Raw genomic sequence first — 7,177 nt, 5'->3', positions numbered from 1 at the left:
AGTGGTGCAAATAACTGACATGTCCAAATGGGTCTTGATGAAATGCGTCGCTAGACTGTTCATACACATTTTAACGGGCCAAAGTTGAAGAGCTGTTGTCCGTTATTGTTCGTGCAAATATAGGCTGATTCATGTTCCCTTGCATTGTGTAACTGAGGTCCATGGCTAGTCTGGCTTTCACCAGACCAAGCTCAATCTTTTAAGAAATCCAAAAATAAATAGCGGGCAGATCAGGCTGGGTTCACCCAGCCTAGTCCATAGGCACCCGATATTGTTTAATTTTCCGATTGAGATATCCACGCTCTGGCTATTCTAAATGCAAAAATGCATCAGGGAGTTATGACAAAACTGTAACTAACAAACTAGATCCTAATAGAAAGCTGTTAGCTTCCCTAAGCTACAAGTAGGCTTACAAGGTAGGCCTATTTGCAACATAAATTGTCAATAGGCTATGCTGGCGACACAAATAAAATCTTCTTTGGAAACCAATGGCTTACGCCTTACAGTATCAAGCGGACTTAAACTGCCATATCGTGGCGTTGTTGTAATAAAATTCACGCAGCTCCATGAGTCAAGGAAAGCGCGAATGAAGTAGCCACTTCTAAATGGGACCCACTACACAGTAGCTTAAGGTGTGTTGCTAAAGCAGCCATAATGAAATGAAGGTGTCATTGTTTGGATACTTCACACACACATGCTTTTTAATTTCACAGACTACAACTACCAAGCTGGAATCAAAGCACATCGATTCCCCTCTCACACCCTGCACGCACTTAAAACAAAATAAACAGGCGTCTCAGTCTCACGCATGTATAGGCAAAACTGTATCAGACCGGTGTAACGTTGGTAAATCTTCCATGGCACAGAATGATTTTTGTAGCACATGCAACAAATGACAGTCGAAAGATACAATTATAGTGCTGCTATCAATTTGCTTGGTATAACCACATTTAGTTTTCTACAAATGCAATCAATCAAATTGGCCTCCATCACTCAACCAATGCTAACGGTAACATTACCTAGGCCCTTATTGATATTATAAGATTAACGTACCTGCAGTAAAAACCAAGCATGTCCGATAAACATCCTCAGATTAATTTTGGCTTCAAGAAGAAATGGGAATTACATTTCATGTGAACATCGTCCTATCCTTATTAGACGTTCTCTGCGGTAAACTACAGTCCTTGTAGGAAGCGTCCATTGTTTTTCCAACCCACTTTTAACTTCCAACAAAATTACGTCTCACTGCAACGATGCGCCATCTAGTGGACAAACGACTACTTATCGCCAATACTGGAAATGCCGCCATGATGATGATGATGAATATTTATTTTGGCTTTCTTTTAATCCTACTGAATTTGTAATTATGTATCGGCCGTTCTAATACCTATAGTATGTGGGTGCTAGCCTGACGAGCCAGACCCACATTAAAATGTAGGGTCTGGGCACTCTCCGTTCGCAGTGCTCAGTCCGAGGGGCGGGATAATAAGTTGTCTTTCAAATTCCCTCTGCACGCAATAGGACAGCGGCAGCGCTATGAGTCCCATGCGTTTCCCACCAGCGGAGCTAGCTGGCTAGTTCAAACGTTTGCCAACTTAATAAAAGCTTAACTCGTGTCACACTGTTCGCCAACAGCAACATCCATCTTATTTGTTTTCAAGTAGCAGGGAATTCAAGCCAAACCGTTGCAACTCTGCCATCAATCATTATGTTAAGCCCACCTAACGACTCTAAACACGATTTCATTGGCCTGATTGAGTTTCGATTTCTGGAGCTCACAAGCCAACGGAGAGTTGCTAGACTAGCCCTGGCAGCAAATGTAATCTACAGGCCAATGAGTGTACAGTCACTAAATGTACACATAACCTAATTTTTTTAGACCCCCCCATGGATGAAATTCTACGAAACTTGGCATACCCCCAGAGAATGCCAGGTCAATCATACACATACAATTTGGTGCAGTTCTGAACATCTTAACTGAAGATAGGGGTGATTAAAGCAGAATAATATTGCATTTTCATTTTTTACCGGGGGGGGGGTGCAAATCACAAATGAGTGATTATGGGCCAGGTTGATGTGGGCCCTTGAGACCAACATGCCATAAAAGATTCTTCATCCTCAGTGCCACGATTCAGGTAGTTATTTAGGAAAAACTGCTTTTTTTGCGGTTCGGGGGGCCCAGCACGAAAGTGGCACCCGGGGACGAAACAAAATTTTTCCGTAAAAATCTAGTGGGGCTACATACCCACCAAATTTCATGTGCCCCGGTGGTTCGGTGTCCCGGGTATCGTTGACCAAAAATTCAGGAAGTAGATGACGAAAAAAAAAACAATTTGACAATCCCTATATGACCCCCAGAGTTCAGTGTCCATCAGTCCCAACATTTAGAAACATAATCGAAAAGTCCAAGCGTGAATTGGGTGTGTTTTGATTTTGAGAGAGACTGGAGAAGCAACTGCGATAACCTTGTTTCTTAAATCCTTACCTCCAAATATCCACATCTAATGAGGGTCGGCGACTATCCCATACCCAATACTATTTGCAATACCCTCGATATACGTTGGGAAGCTTAGTTTATGGCCGAGTACAATAACTTAATTTTGTAAATTTTACCAAAACGACTGGTTTCGCCTTGCAGGGTCACATTTCATTTGTTGTCTTATCTTTTTTATTCAAAACAATTCGTAGGTATCCATACTCAAGTCTAATTACCACCAGACACAAATAATCATCACCTACGGTATAGGTTAAATCCTATCTCTCTCTCCAAAATCTCTTTCTCTGAGATGCACGAGCCTATAGGCTATAATTTAGGCTACCTGACATTTCAAATGTGACTCTCTAATCAACTTTTTTAGCTCTTAAACACGAAAAATACACTGTTCAACGGAGCTGGTGTGTGTGAGGCGCACTCTTGGACTCCTTAAGACGCCTTTCGGTTGAAGTTATTGTGCGTATAGGCTATTATAGAATCCAATCCTGTTGTCCCTGCTATTTATCAATGTAGCCTTTCATTGTTTTTTGCCATGAATCATCTGAGCTGTGATGAAATCGTGTGTTGTTTAAAGTTGGGATTACTGTAGGCCTAGGCTATACTGCCCATATTGGAATAAAAAAATAAAGGCCCACCCTAGGCCTACTTCGCAAAAGTCCACTCTGTTAAAAAATCCTGTTAATGACCTCGTGTCGGAATGGCAGGACGTTTGAAAAAAAAGTCAAGTGTCGCTACTCCGACAATGGGAAAAAATTGTCGCAGTAGTGGGACGCTTGAAAATTAATGTTAATGCCGCCACTTCGACAATTAGACGCCAATGTCGGAATAGCTGCATAGCCGGCAGGGGCAGCGCACCAGCAGATCGTCGTATGAGGAGACAGGCAGTCCACTTTCAAGTTTTAATCCGCTCGAAAGTAGCAGAGACGCAGAGGATCCACAGTATGTAGCATCAGAGTTAATAGATCCACAGTGTGTGTAGTCCAGGTTAGCTCCACGCCAGTAAGGTGCACGTAGGCCAGGCAGTTAGTTTGTTACGGTAGGCAACTGTTGATAGTCAGATCAGTTGATTTGTTCAGATCAGTCTCGAACCAACAAAAACCCAAGAATAGACAAAAATAGGAGCCATGAAACTACACGGTGCACATGGCATCATGCTATGGCACTGACAGTATGGGGGAGGGGGGGCGCTACACAAAGAGTTAAATAATTTCTCACTTCAGTGCTGTGGATCATCTCGTACAGATCTTATAATGTGCAGTAGCCTATAAGGGTAAATCACACTAATTTGAAGTTATAATAACTTACCAGTAAGTAATAACTACCAGTGAGCCGCAATCTCCGCTTCACTTACTATAAGCCATATGAAGTGCGTCCAAATTCACCCATTCTTCTCTGTTGAACTCCTCTAGAAGTAGGCTACTCATCACACATGTGTCACATGAAAGAGCCTTTTATCAGCTTTTAAACGGTGCTAGCTAGCCACTATTTGCTGTGATAAACAGTTCACGAGAAAAATAACTTCAAGAGATTTAATAATTATTCTCTGTGCCCATCTTCACATCCACTGGTCTCGGTGGAATATCGTACACACTCTTCACGCAACACATGACAAACCATATAACAGCAGACCTTACCGAACACAAAGGTGTAATGCATTCCCGTGTATAATTAGCTGTTCCAGAGTAATCCGGTTTTGAAATAAATTGTAGCTAAATTCAACATGGTCTTTCGGCTTTAAGCATTTCTTAAAACTGAGCTGTGCTTACATCACCTAAATATCTGTAAATATTAGAATCAGAGAATATACAGGCAGCTCATGGTTAAGAGTTTGTCAATGTAGCCTTAATGATTTCTTTTCACAAAATGCTAAGCATGCATGTATTTAAGTTTCTTAAAACTGAGCTGTGCTTAAATGGGTCAATGTATGATTTCATAACAGACCAAATAGAAAATAAATGTTAAATATAGCCTAGATATCTGTACATATTAAAATCAGATTATGTAGGCCACACAGTATAGTTAGATAAAGTTGGACAGCTCCAGAACTCACAAATGATTGACTATGGCATATGAATGCTGTTCTATTGACCTGTAGATTTGTTGCTACTGTGCATGGAGGACAGGCCAATTATGAATTCTGTCCAATATTGGTGTTAGGTTTAGCACATTTTAATCATTTTATACTGTATCTATAGTGGCTGGTGAAAGAGTTGAGTGGCTTTTTTTCAGGGGGGGGGGGTTAGTTGGCAGTGTCCCCACCAAAGCTTAGACCAAACCTACGCCCTTGAGCACAACAAAAAACAGCCATGTTGTGCTCCTTCACCCATGGAGTTCATCCCCACAGATGGGTTTTTGTGTTACATCTGTCTGATTAGTGCTTCCATTGCTTGTCCGCAATGCTTGTTTTCCACCATTATCTGGTCTGTCTCTGAAATGTAACATGGCGATTTGGACAGCTTTAATTTGTAGGTGCCCAGTATCCATTAGCAGATTCGCTGGACCTTCCCCGCCCTACGCACTTCATGTTTTAATCAGTGTGTTTCTTTCAAAGTACAACACAATTTATGGGGGAGGAGGTGTGATCCGGGCTGATTTATGAGACATATTAGTTTAAGTGGCAGTGTTGGCATTTCCGGGTGCCATGACTCTCTGACTCCTCTCGGGCTGCTCACTGGAGATTAGATTGTAATCCGTGTTGTTTAAATGGCAACGCCACCCCTTTCACACAGAACTTCACACTGTCTGGTTGTTTCAGAAGTAGCCTTGCCTGAGCCTGTCCGATCCTCTTGCTGTTGTGTGCTGAACCTGGCTGCATTTTTTACAGGAGCTGAAATTCTATTTGCATGATCTCCATGTGACAGATTGGTATTGAGACTATTATCATTCCTCTATTGCTGTGTTTGTGTTTAAAGAATTAAATCTGAATATTTATTGGCTGCATTTATTGAGGTAAAATGTGCTGCTCTTGGCCAGGGGTGTCTGTGTAAAAAAATCCCTTATTTAGCCCTGACAGCACTGCAATGGTCTTTCAGAGCGAGAGAAGAGATCTTTGAAAGACCAAATGCCCCTGGTGACAATGCGGTCTGACAGGCAACATTTCAGCGTTATCTCCCGATGACTGGGCTATGGCTAAAATGGCGATAGTCTGTCATCTCCTGTTGGTCGGGGACGCTACCTACCCTGAATAAATAGGCCACCCGCTGGCCCTGGTGGATTTATATCAACAAAAGAAGAAAGGCCATTCTTCAGCACCTCATCCTCTTCCTTATGAAAACATTAAGCTTTCTCACTGTTTAATCAGACAGGGGACATTGGACCAACTGCAATAAGCCCAGACTAGACCTACAGCATACACCTATAGCAGGGGGTGGGGGGTTGTCTGGTGATCATTGTTTGAGGTATGTCAGTTTTAGCTCACTGGCAGAGATGTTTGGTAATATAGAATTTATGGAAGGCATCCTGCGCACATACAAGTGCGGGGATCTTCAGATGGGAATTACAGTCTTGTTACACCGCCCTTGCCAAACAATAAAGCCACTTTTGCAGACATTTTATTAAAAACTGTCTGGGCAGGTCCAGTGAAAGACAGCAAGTGTTTTCTTTATGTCCATCCACTACTCTTGTTACCATTGGCATTTGTTGACTGAAGTAGGGTTTTTTTTTGTGGTTCTGTGGGCGAACATGCTCACAAAGTGTCAAACACAAGGAGAATCATCTTCAGCAGAGACAGCTCGTATCAAACTACATGGACAAGTGTAATCATCAGAGTGCAAGCGAATGCCAGTGGGGAGGTACTTGATTGATTTATCTGTTAATCTGGACAGGTTTATATCTGTAAGGATGGACATAAAAACAGACCTCAAAAACAAAACAGAAATATTATCTGTATTATAGGATTTGACAAAGCCAAAACAATGGATTTTTTTACAGATGTATGGTGTATAGTGAATTATTTATTTTTTCTAGCTTTTCTAGTTCTAGCTGAGAATGCTGAGGTGAATTTCTAGTCAAGCCTGGGAAGCTGAAATGCTGTTTAAATGGAAATGTATGGGAAAGACACTAGGGTCTGCATCAAATACTGGTGACTTAATTATGTGTTTAGCTTTTGGGTTTGTGCAAACTATGTTTTTCTGTTTAATGGCAAGAACAAGCGTGATGATTTATAAATTAAACTCCAAACATATAATGGTTGTACATATATTGATATGTGACCTTGATTAATGTATATTAATTATATTTTACCACATGTTTGCCTACTACATGATACATATTGTAGCAGGAAATAGTCAAACCCTTTATGAGGATCTTGTGATATTTTCAGTATTGGTACAGTATATCAAACTCAAAGTTGTTTGACCTACGACAAAGCTGCAAGAGGCTTTAAGATCTGAAGCCCACTTTGCTGGAACTTTGCAGTAGCTGATACCACTGGTGCCAGATAATCTGACCCCCCCCCCCCCCCCCTCTTTGATAAAGCACTGAACATAAAGCAGTCAGCGATTACAGATCTCAGCTTCACCGCTGTGTAATGGCACACATTTGCCTTTAGTGCATTAGGTAATGGCACTTTGGACAAAATGGCTCCTTAATAGTGTTATCACTGGCTATGCATGCTAATCACCTGAAGCTTTTGCTAATGTGCATATCTGGCCATGTCACTGACCACATATCCTGTCTATGACT

Source organism: Alosa sapidissima, chromosome 14, assembly GCF_018492685.1.
Source record: "Alosa sapidissima isolate fAloSap1 chromosome 14, fAloSap1.pri, whole genome shotgun sequence".
NCBI classification, from domain to species: Eukaryota; Metazoa; Chordata; class Actinopteri; order Clupeiformes; family Clupeidae; genus Alosa; species Alosa sapidissima.
The sequence above is the reverse complement of the archived record's forward strand: the minus strand, read 5'-3'. Positions refer to the sequence as shown.